Source organism: Colius striatus, chromosome 3 (genome assembly GCF_028858725.1).
Source record: "Colius striatus isolate bColStr4 chromosome 3, bColStr4.1.hap1, whole genome shotgun sequence".
Taxonomy (NCBI): domain Eukaryota; kingdom Metazoa; phylum Chordata; class Aves; order Coliiformes; family Coliidae; genus Colius; species Colius striatus.
The window spans coordinates 72369811-72382092 of NC_084761.1; positions in this window are offsets into that span (position 1 = coordinate 72369811).

Below are 12282 nucleotides of genomic sequence, written 5' to 3' on the forward strand. Positions count from 1 at the left end.
CAGCTCAAACTTCACTTGGAAGCCAATCCCTAGTTCTTTACCCAGGGCTTGATACTGGAGCCAATATTGTTTAAAATCATGAATGACCCAGGTGATGTGACACCTTCAGCAAACTTACATACAGTGCAAAACTGGGAGGAATGGCTGGTACACTACAGGGTTGTGTTGCCATTCAGAAGTATCTTGACAGATTGGAGAAATGGGTAGAAAGGAACCTCACGAAGTTCAACAAAGGGAAATGCAAATTCCAGCATCAGAGGGAGAATAAGTGTGTACCAGTACAGGCTCAAAAGCAGCTCTGCAGAGAAGCTCCATGAGGTCCTAGTAGAAAAGAAATTGAGCCTGCAATGTGCTGTTGTGGCAAAGGCGGCTAACAGCCTCCTGGGTTGCAACAGAATGAGCATTGCCAGCAGGTCAAGCTGCTGCTCAACATTAGTGAGGCCATGTTTGGAAGACTGTGTTCAGTGCTGGGGTCCCCTGTAGTACAAGGGAGATGTGAACATACTGGAGCAAGTCCTATGAGAAGAGAAGAGAAGAGAAGAGAAGAGAAGAGAAGAGAAGAGAAGAGAAGAGAAGAGAAGAGAAGAGAAGAGAAGAGAAGAGAAGAGAAGAGAAGAGAAGAGAAGAGAAGAGGATTACTCCAATTACTCCTTTCTGGGGTGGACTGTAGGGCAACCTGACATCAACAGTGGCATTCCCTCTAACTCATGGCTGTATATTAATGTGGTTTTCCCCTCTTCATTTTCAAAACTAAAAGCTCTAAACATAGCAGCCAGGTTTTCTTCATATTCTACTACCAACACAGGCTATACAAAGGAAGTGGGAATAAGTTAATATCACAATGATAGTCCTTTAACTCTAAAAATAGAGTGACTTTCATATAAATCTATTACCAAAAGAAATTTATACCAACCTTCTTAAAAAGGAGCCTATAGAGACATTGAATACTTAATTTATCAAACTCCCAAAGATATACCTAGCTTTATAGTTGAATCTGAGGCAGTATATGACTGATCTTGCTTTTTGTTGCCCTCCAAGTTATGGAACTAATCTGAAAAGTTCATAATTTGATTCTTGATTAATTCCATGGTAAAATGAAAATATTTGATTTAAGGAAAACCAAACCAAACCAAACCCAAACAAAAATAAAACCAGAAAAGCAAAGGTAGAACGGTTTATATGGGTAGACATAAATGCAAGTATGTATGCATACATTTCAATCTTCAAATTCTAAAGTGCAGAAAGAAATGGTTGTGCACTTCATTTCTGTATGGGAACACAAATCATGAGCAAGCCCAGACAGTGATTTGCTTTTTCCTTTAGAAGATGAAGAGTCTCATATTGGAGAAGCATTGAGAGTAATGAAAGACAAAGGATTCAGTATAGCTTAACACATCCACCTTGTTATTTTGTCAAACCTGACCAAATTCCTAAACTTCCATAGACTTTGATTAGTACTTGCTTTCTGATCACACATAACACTGCAAGCAAACATACGTAATGTCAATTGGCTCAGAAAACAAAATATCCGTTTCACTAGAAGTCACAGTCATACTTTATAAATATGATACAGCGTTGTGCAAGTTTGTACTTTTATGCAAGCCATGAGTATAATATCATGGTAAATACTATTCCAACAAAAACCTTGATGGACACTGAACAGGGGATATGTGTTATACTTGGTATTAATGAACCATATATTATTAGATAAATGTTCTGCATAAGCTACGGGCCTCAGAGATTACTTTACAGCAATTAAATTTTTGTTAGAATTTGTGAATGACTAAAAACTATTGCTTGGATCACATTATAAAACACCTAGAGCAGAACAGTTAATGTCCCTTGAATCAAACTGTTACATCTATAAGGAAGTTTCCCAATCTGGATAGGTATAACAGCACAAACTGTTAAAACACTACTGGTAATGATGCTATATGTTGATGTTTTATTTTATTTGACCAGTTGACTTAAGCCAGAATGTGAGTGTTAGCCAAAAAGGAAGGAATGGGAATGAGCAAAGAGGGGCGAGGGAAGGGCTTAGCATAGCTGTGAACCCACATCTTTCAGCTTTGTCTGCTCTGTTGAATTTTGAATCCTTGGGTGATACCCTGGTCTGATTCTTTCAAGTTGTGGATCTCCTTTTGTCTCCAGGGTTTGTCCCTGGCTGTATAATTTAGTCTTTAGTTAAATGTCAACAGGAGACATTTTTTCCTATCAGCACCTTCTTTGTCAACTGAGTTCTCTTTATATTCAGTGACATACTCCCATAGCCTGGTTGGTTAGCCACCCAGAAAAGCAAAGTTGGCTGTTTAAACTCCATGGCCCATATCCTGCTAGTGACAGGAATAACTTCACTTGTGTTAGAAGAGACATTGCACTCTAGGGACAATTTGTGCGTGACGTCACATGTCAAAGTACAACATTAAGAACTGCATCTTTTCTAGCATTAGTTGTATGTAGTAGGACATTACTGTCAGGGGTGCTAGGATTTTTGCCAATTCTGCAGATATTTTTCCTACATTAAGGGAATTTAGGAAAAAATAGTTGGATGTTTTGCATTTCCACAACTGGTAATACAGTAGGCAACCCATCACTATTGTCCTGCTTCTTCCCTTGAATGCTAATGACTTGTTTTCTGTTAGAAAAACATTCTCTTCTTTACAGTTGCAAATAAAGCCTCTGAATTGTACATTTAACATCAAAAGTTACAGCACTCCCTGAATCTACAGACAATTTGACTTAATAGATCACTTCTGATAAGTATCATTTAAGTGTGTTGTAGATTAATCAGTCAATCATTTAATTGGTACTCCAATTAAGATAATTTAAGTAATTCCTGCAAGGAAGAGGTTTATTTCCTCTGCTAGGCTACAAATATATATTTTTAACTGTCTATAGTTCTATAGAAGATGAGAAAGGGGAAATCATAAAAGAAGAGCAAACTGAGATTTATGCAATTCCACATTATTATAAAACAAATATTACTCAGTATCACAGGTTGAAAGGCAAGGAAGGACACTTTTAACAGTTACCTATAAAAGTTGTTAGAAAGCTGTAGATTTTACTAACAATACTTGCCCTCTAATAAGGACAGTTTCCCATGGTGGGGCACAGACTAGAATTGCAGCTACACCTTGTTTTGATGGCTGTAGGGAGAATTTTTTTGTCCACCACAGAAAAGCCATTATGTGAGAAGACTTTTCATATGTTTTGTGTTGTCAGCAGTTTCTTCCTTATTGCATGACTTATTGCACTTCAATATCTATGTTTATTAGCCTAAAGTTGCATGAAGTCATAATTTTTATTCAATGTTCTCTATTTTCACAATGAAAATTTTGAAATTGTCCATTCGCTCTTGTGGAGCATTATTGACAATCAGATGATTTCCATTTAGTCTGAGCTTATCACAAAGTCAAATAGAGCTGACTACTTGAAATTGTCTTTATCACTTACTCACACATTAAATTTGTTGCTAAAGCCTAAGTATTTATGCTTGAAGTGTAGTTGCTCTGTTGCCAAGTTATAACAACAGTAACATGTTAACTTTCCAGGCCAGTAAGTATGATATGTGTATCGATACTGTTTTCATTATTTCATTATTGATGAAATAGTGATCATTGATGCTAAAGGAATAATCACAATTAAAGGAGATTTTGCTGTGAGTGATACTTTGTTAATTTTAACAGTGTATTTGGGTTGTGATAAGAAGTGTGTCTCAGCTGTTACTTACCACTAACTCCCATCACAGATCTTGTTATTTTCTGCTCAGAGTTTCTTTTTTTTAACTTGATATTTTTTATTAAGGTGCATAAACTATCCCCTTTCCACATATGAGAATAACTTCTGACATTTATTTTTTACTGAATGGCAGCACAGCCTTCTGGGGAATCAGCCAGTCCTCTCAGTTTGGTGTCATTAGCGAACTTGCTGAGGGTACACTCTGTCCCCTCATCCAGGTTGTTGATGAAGATGTTGAACAAGACTGGCCTCAGAATCAATCCCTGTGGAACTCCATTGGCCACAGCCCTCCAACTTGATTCTGTGCCATTGATCACCACCCTCTGGGGTCTGTCATTCAGCCAGCTCTCGATCCACCTCACTGTCCACTCATCCAAGCCACACTGCTTGAGCTTTCTGATGAGGATGTTGTGGGAGACAGTGTCAAAAGGCTTGCTGAAGCCAAGGTAGATGACATCCGCTGCTCTCCCCTCATCTAGCCAGCCGGTTATGCACTCATAGAAGGCTATCGGGAAGTGGTGCTTGAAAATTGACCAGCTCTCATTGGCACTTCTGTCTTCTAGAATCATAACCCATGAGATCTGTCCAAGTAGATCTTTGAAGAGGCCAAAGTTGGCTCGCCTGAAATCCAGGGTCACAGTCCTGCTTTGTGTTCTGCCTCTTCCACACAGGATCTTGAACTCTACCATCTCATGGTCACTGCAGCTGAGGTTGCCTCCAACCTTCACATCCCAACCAGGTCCTCTCTATTCATCAGTACCAGGTCCAGCAGTACATCCTTCCTTGTTGGTTCCTCGATCATCTGTGACAGGAAATTGTCGTCAACAATCTGTAGGAACCTCCTGGACTGTGTGTGCTTGGCTGTGTGGCTATCCCAGCAAATATCAGGGTGGTTGAAGTCCCCCATGAGGACCAGGGACTGTGATTGTGATGCAGCTCTCAGCTGTTTGTAGAAGGCCTCATCCACATCCTCCTCCTGATCAGGTGGCCTGTAGCAAACTCCTACAACAATATAACGTGCCTTGCCCTGGCCATAAATTTTTACCCATAAGCACTCTACCTGCTCCTCATCCCCACCCAGGCACAGTTCGGTACACATTAATTGCTCCCTCACACAGAGAGCAACTGTACCTCCATGCCTTGTCATTCTGTGTTTCCTGAACAATACATAGCCCTCCATGGCTGTGCTCCAGTCATGGCAGCTGTCTCACCACATCTCAGTAACTGCAATGAGGTCGTAGCCCCGCATCCGCACCCATATCTCCAGTTCCTCCTGCTTATTCCCCAGGCTGCGTTCATTGGTGTAGAGGCAGCGCAGGGGCTTACTCAAACACACAGGTTTCCCTGGTCAGGTGCAGGAGGTTCCTCCCCGGTGGTCAGCCTTCCATATCTCAGCCCAGTGTGCAGGTGAAGGGCACTTATCTTTGCATTCCCTGTCCTGCTCTGTTTCCTAGCTAGAGGGGACAGTTTGTTCTATTTTGCTTCTCTCCCCACCCCCCAAGTCCCTTAGTTTAAAGACTCTTTACTAAATTTGCTAGTCTACTCCCAAATATTCCAGTGCACTTACAGAAGAGATGAATCCCATTCCATGCTATCGAGCTGATAGGACTTGATGAGCCTACATTTAAGGGAAACTGAGAGTGACACAAATGCAGAGTAGGATTCTGTTGAGGCAACCTTTTGATATTAATTTTAGGTCTGATTTGCTCACTTGCCCATACAGTGGTCACTTTCCTCAAACAATCACATTTAAATTAATGGAGCTCCTCACAAAGCACTTTCCTGCCAAGGTGTGCCATGAGGGCAGATGACCTTAGTTTTCCTCTCCAGGTTCTCTGATTCTCCTCAACACCAACAGACACCTCATGCGAGCACTGCAGGAAAGTAAAGCTTAATGCCTCTCTCTTCTACATCTTGTGGGATGCAGATGATCTTTTACGTTTTATTTGGTTCCATAAACAGTAAGTGAGCCACCAAAAACTCTCCGAGGAAAATCAGTGTTGTGCTGTTCACCCTCTCATGGTGCAGGTATATAGCAGGAAGGGAAGGCCCATGGTTGTCTCTGCTATCTGACCTGCTCATTTGTAAGCTTAATTGTAGTCCTGAATGATGCAAGATGGCATGCAGTGAGGCTGAGTCCCCTGCTCTCTCCCCTCATTGCGGTGGTACATAGCTTAGTCTTGTTGCAAGGGGTTCTTTTCACAGGAATTATTCTGAGAATTGTCTTGAACCTACCTAATCAGGAACGATTGCTAAAAGTTAAGCTTGAAGGCATTATCTAGACTTCAGGAACGATTATTGTTCATATTTTGCCATTTTGCATAAAAGCTTTTAAAATATGATGCAATGTTGAGGCTGTAAAAGAACCTGGATGTCTGTTTAGCATCCTACTCAAACAATAATTCAGTGAATTCTACTAAAAAAAAAACCCGAAAATGGTTTAAATGAAAGAGCAAAAAGCTATAAAAATCCCATCTGCTGTACAGTACAGTAGCATAGGGAACCAAAGAAAAGGAAAATGTGTAAAGCAGCTAGGAAACAAATTAATTGGAAAATAATTGGAAGGGAAGAAAGCATTCAAGAATATTTAAGAACACAACTCACACTATTTTCATAGCAAGTTACAAACAAATTCCTTAACAGTTTGGCATATTATTCATATGTTTAAATATTTGGAATAGATTTTAAAGATAAAATAATAATAAAAAAAGATTATTTCTAATCTGGACCTTCTCCCAGCCTGATGTACCTGTAAAAAATTGATGCTTTTCACTATCTTTTGCACTTCAGAAAATCTGACTGCAGAAAGGAACATGATTTCAATAAATGTTTCTTTTATAAAGTAATTCAGTAAAAAGCACAACAGACATTTTTCTTGCCAAGTCAGAATTATGGCCATTTCAGTAAAGTGTTAAATTAGGGTTAAAAATTGAGATTGCACGAGTTATATTGCATACACAAGCATGAAAATGAAGTTTCTCATTCACAGCAAGCATCTGTAATCAGAATAAGTGAAAAACTCTTCCATGAGAGAGATCATCAGTGCTTTAAGAATTATTTTTAAAGTAATCATAATTGATATTTAGAAAAATAAAAACTCCAAAACTTTTCCATCCTCCCTGCTCATGCAACTGTATAACGCTCTTTAAAGCATAAAAATGTTTAACAGGCAACTGGATTTCAGTAAATTTAATGTGGGATGAGAGTTGAATTTTCATTTCATGGTATATTTCCCTCATTGTGAACTAGAAACTCAGTTTAGGGAAATGTCGTTAGTTAGATAATTAGGGAGTAACTCAAAGTTATCACACACCCAATGCAGCAGGATATGAATATCAGTACCTGTATTATATGTGGATAATCTAAAAGAAGTATTTAAGTGTTTAGGAAAAGGAATTGATAATATCTCTGGTAACCCACATCCTGTTGAAATCTCTGAATAAATGAATACTTGATTTAATTTCTTCCCCTGGGCAAATGATGATGTAGAAGTGTAGCTCTCACCTGGGCACATTTCCCTCCAATGTGCACACACATAAAGAAAGAAAAATGCATTTCTCCTTTTTCTGTGAGTTGTTCTTTCTTCTTCTATACCTTTTTCTTCCCCAAAAGATCAATACTTAGATGTCCGTTTTTATTCAGACCCCATGCCACTGAGATTTTGGAGAAGGGGGCTGTACTGAATTGGACTTTAATACTTAACAGGGAGCTCTTGTTGCTGTTGACTTTAGAAAATCTTCCTCCCTTTTTGTTCTTGCAGCCTTCTATCAGGTTACAAGAGGCTACATAACAAAGGGAAGGTTATATAATAATGTACTGCTTCAACTAAAATGTAGTTCATAATCATTCTTCAGTACTATATATCCTTTTCAGAGTCTTACTTGATAGTCACCATAAATAAATCCAGGGTTAGATTGTACTTCTCAAGGTGACTTGTGCAGGATAAAGGCAGTTGTTACAGTGTTTCAGTTCTTTGTAGTACATATAGAAGGAAGGGAGAGTTTTATCAAAGGAAAAATATTCTTTTTTTTTGCTTTTTTTCATAGCAGAAAGTCAGACAAACAGAAAACTATTCAACTTCAACTTTCTCAAAAAACCCACCACTTTTTCAGCAATTGATGTGGATGTTTTTTTTTTTTTGTTTGTTTGTTTTTTTTTTCCCAAATGAGTTTGTCTAACTTCCATTTGGTTAAGGGCTTTGTGTTTGATTTTGTTTTTTGCTAGCACATTTCATCCTAGTGATTTTTTTCCTTAAATAGAAAAAATATTCTTCCTTAGTGTTAGGCTTTTCCAGTTGTTTTGTTCAGTTTTGGTTGTTTTTGTAACATTTTTCATTCTAGTGAATTTCTTCTTAGCTTAGTGAAATGATTTTTTCCTTTGCTTCAATACTTAACATCATATCTCTTTCTATAAAAGTGTAAGAGCTTATAAGAGCATTTCTGAGTCCCCTATCTCTCCCCAAACCGAAGGAAGATTAGATTCAATGCACCTCTTACTTCTGAGGCATAGAATTCTGGGGAAAAAAATGCTTTCATTTTCAGAAACCTCTGAATACATTGGAGAGAAGTCAAGAACAGGCAAACCTCAACTATATAACATCCTTTGCAGTTAGCTTGAAGGTACAAAAGCGTAACCATTTATAATGTATGTAAAGCCATAATCCTCTTCCTTAGCTTTTTTGAATCACCTGAGAAATTCTGCCTGGTTCTCCTGCACTGCCTCAGCCACTGTTTAAGGGAGGGGAAAAAGGAGGGGCTTTTACAGCTGCAGATGCATGCAAAAAGCTAGGAGAACCGTCTGCTCTTACAAGGCAACAAGGGCAGGTGGGGAAATGCCACCATTTCTGTGCCTGAGCAGCCAGGTTGTTTGCTCTTCCCTCTTTTTCCTTTACAAAGAGACTTCAGATTGTGCAGGTCAAGAGGGAGGATCCTTTTGCAGCAGAAGGCTCGAGTAAGATGAACTAAAAGTTATTCCAAAAGTCTGCGGTGGAGAATTAGTGTGTTTCCTGGAGAGAGTGAGAGATGTAAAAGAAAATATGCAGTTAAGTCAATTAGAGGATCCATAGAATGAGATTTTTTTTTGTATAGACACAAAAATTTGTCCAGAAAGGCCCCAGAGAGGATTCAAACCCTTTTTAACTCCCAGAAAATCCCATGTTAGTAATATATAATAATAATTATCGAGTACACTTGTTCTGACAGTAAGATAGCAAGTATCTTAAAAGTGCCTTAGAGAATAAAATTTCCTCTATGTGTATCAGATGTTGGCAATCATTTTTCCCTTTAGAAGCAACTGGAATTGTTTAGTTATTGGGATAATGTGGGAGACAATTAGAAACTGTAACAAGTATTAAATAGACCTAAAGAATCTTCTTGGCCCATAAACCACAATATTCTGACAAGGTATATTTTAGTTAAGTTTATTTAAGGTATTTTCTACCTCCTCCAACTTGACTGGTGTCTTAATTTTTTTTCTGAAACATAGAGTGAGAGAGTATATTAATTCTTGCATTTGAATGCCTTGAATTGATCTCTGGGGAATTCTCCTAAAGCAGATAACATTTTCAGGCTTTTATAATTTCCTTTCCTTCAGCATTTCCATTCCGAATTCAGTTAGTCTGAATTGTATGAAGAATAATTTAATTTTGCTTGTCTTTTAACTTGTCTCACAAGAATTCTTCTCACTTGCTTTGCACGCACAAATAACCTCTTTGTACTGTCCTTTCTTTGCCTGGGTATGAAGAGTGAAATGGTCCTGTTATTTCCTTCTCTAGAAATAGTAACAAAGAAAGGTTAACTTTAAAATCTCGTTGTCTCAGATATCTCATAAGTTTGATTCTGAGTTTTATAATACCTTTGCTAACCCCTGAAATTCTTCCCTCCAACACTACAATGCTCCTAGGAGTCTGCACACAGGGAGTACCCACCTGCTTGCACTTCAACCCTGGAAAAGTAGTTGTAGGGGTAATGTGTCACAAAATGTCATTCCTCAGTTTTGTTGTGGATTTCTATTACAAGTAAATTTACACACACAATTCGCATCTTAATTGTGTTTTCATTCACACAAGCATTTTATATTTGTTGGCAAAAGAACATTTATAACCCTCTGTCTGCCAACAGTTTTGTCAGGGTGTCAGAGCTGCTGTACAATTACAATACTCAGTCACCATGGCACCTTCAAGATGCTGTGTTTAAAGCTCACCTCTTAACTTTGCAATGAAGTTTAAGTGGGAATAGTTTGTTTTCCATTAGAAGAGTCTTTACATAGCAACAGGTACAGCTGGGAGGTGACTATGCAGTAGCCAAGTTCAGCTCCATGTAGTGTAAATGAGAGACACCAAGTAGCCTCTTCTTATCCCAAGCACTGTATGAAGACTTAAGACACATATTAATACCCAGGGGGATTGGACTAGATGACCTTTACAGGTCCCTTCTAATCCCTACCATTCTGTGATTCTATGATTCTATGATTGAGATTTTAAAAGTGTAATAGTAAATTATTATTATTAATGTTGTTATTGTTATTATTATTGTTGTTGTAATGAAAAAGATTATAACAAAAAGAGAGAGAAACAAAGCCCAAGAAAAGACAAATGATGAGCAATATAACTTCTCACCATCTGCTGACTGTTGCCGAGACCCACCCCAGGAAGTGATCTGTGCTTCCCTCTCAAGTCCCCCCCCAGTTTATGTACTGGACACAACATTCTATGATATGGAATAGGCCTTTGGCTAGTTTGGGTCAGCTGACCTGGCCATGGTCCATCCCAGCTCCAGCCTACTCACTGGCAAGGCAGAGTGAGAAGCAGAAAATGTCTTGAAGTTGTGTGAGCACTGCTCAGCAGAAAACAGCAGATTCCTTTGTTAATAAAGCTATTTTCATCACAAATCCAAAATATAGCCCCAAAGAAACAACTAGAAAGAAAATTAACTCTCTCCCAGGTAAAATCAGGACACTTGGTCTGACTGGCTGTGATTTTTGTCAAGGATTCCAGCAGCTCATTTCATACCACCATTTACCACTATTCTATAACCACTTGTTTTCCCTAAACTACCTCTACTAGTGAAAAATTATAATTATCCCCACATAAATATAAAAGATAAAAGGAATTGTTTTGATCTCACTTACGTCTCAAAAATATTATAATTTTAGACAGAAGGCTTCCGTGGTCAGAAGGAAGCAGGACTTTCTGTGCAAAGGGAAGAGTTGGACCTCCTCAGGTGCTCTATGGGAGCATGAGAAAAGGAATCGCCTCTGGACAAGACTTAGACACACAAATCCTCCAGACAGCCTGCATGAAGATGAAATTACCTGTCTGCCTGCAGCTGCAGTAACAAAAACATGAAGGTATTTTGGAGATGGTCAAGAGGTCATGTGGTGTCTGTATAGATGACTTGCTCCTATGTGACAGGGAGCTCCTTATTCGTGTGATTTAGGAAGCACTGCTTAGTGACTGCAGTTAGCCAATGCTGCGAAAGCTTGTGCTTTTAACTACTATACCTGCTTGTTTCCAGAGCATCAGAGGCTCGAGGGCAACCATGACAGTCTCTTCAACAAATTTCCACTGCTCTCATTTTGATTGATGTGATACAAAAGGTGATGAAATGTGTCTACTAACTAGGCTCTCATATATGCACAGTACTTTGTTAAAAGGAAAGCTATTCTATTAATCTGTCTATGATTACATTGGATGTATGTATCCAGATGTAAAAGAATATGTTACCTGAGATATGCTACGTACCTTTAAGAAGCAATGCATCTGAATTACAGTCACATTTCAAGGGTGTGGTACCAGATCAAACACTGTGCAGTGTATGTGGGCTAAAGAAATACACCTTATGCAAAGCCAAGAATTTATTACACCAATTAAAGTATTAGAAATCTAATCTAGTTACAATGATGTTAACACGTGTAGTAGAACTTATTCAATTACAGTTATTTCTAATCCAGTTGTCAAACACAGACTTTACACTATCTATCCTTGTCTCTTTTATGCTCACTTTTTTTATTCTGTGTCAGTAGATTGATGGTGTTACTGTTCCTCAAATGCTTCACCAGCAGGACCATGATAGTTATAGTAGGAAGTCTTCCTCCTCATTTCTGGTTTCACTTGGGGTTATTTTTATACGTTTGCTGACAAACTTATTTGCTTTTTCTTCAAAGAACTGAAAATTCCACATTATCATTTGATTTTAGTGTATAGTCCATGTTTTTAATTAGTTGGATACTTGTCTTTTTTTGTCTTTGTTATCCCTATATCCAGTACAACCCTATTTTGCAGCCCTAAAGCTTCTGCTGTCATTCTGCTCTTGCACTTTCAAGATCTATTCTGTCATCTTGTGCTTAAATTTTTGGAGGTCTGTGTTTGCGTTCAAAAGCCTTGGAGCTGTCCTTTCCCAATAATGCAAGTAGTATTATATTAGCACAATCTAGTTAAGCATATACCCTCATTCAAGAGTTTGTTCATACCACAAAGAAAACACTTCACAGGCGCACCTATTTAGATACCAATATATTTTGGTAACTTCTTGCTAACAATACCTA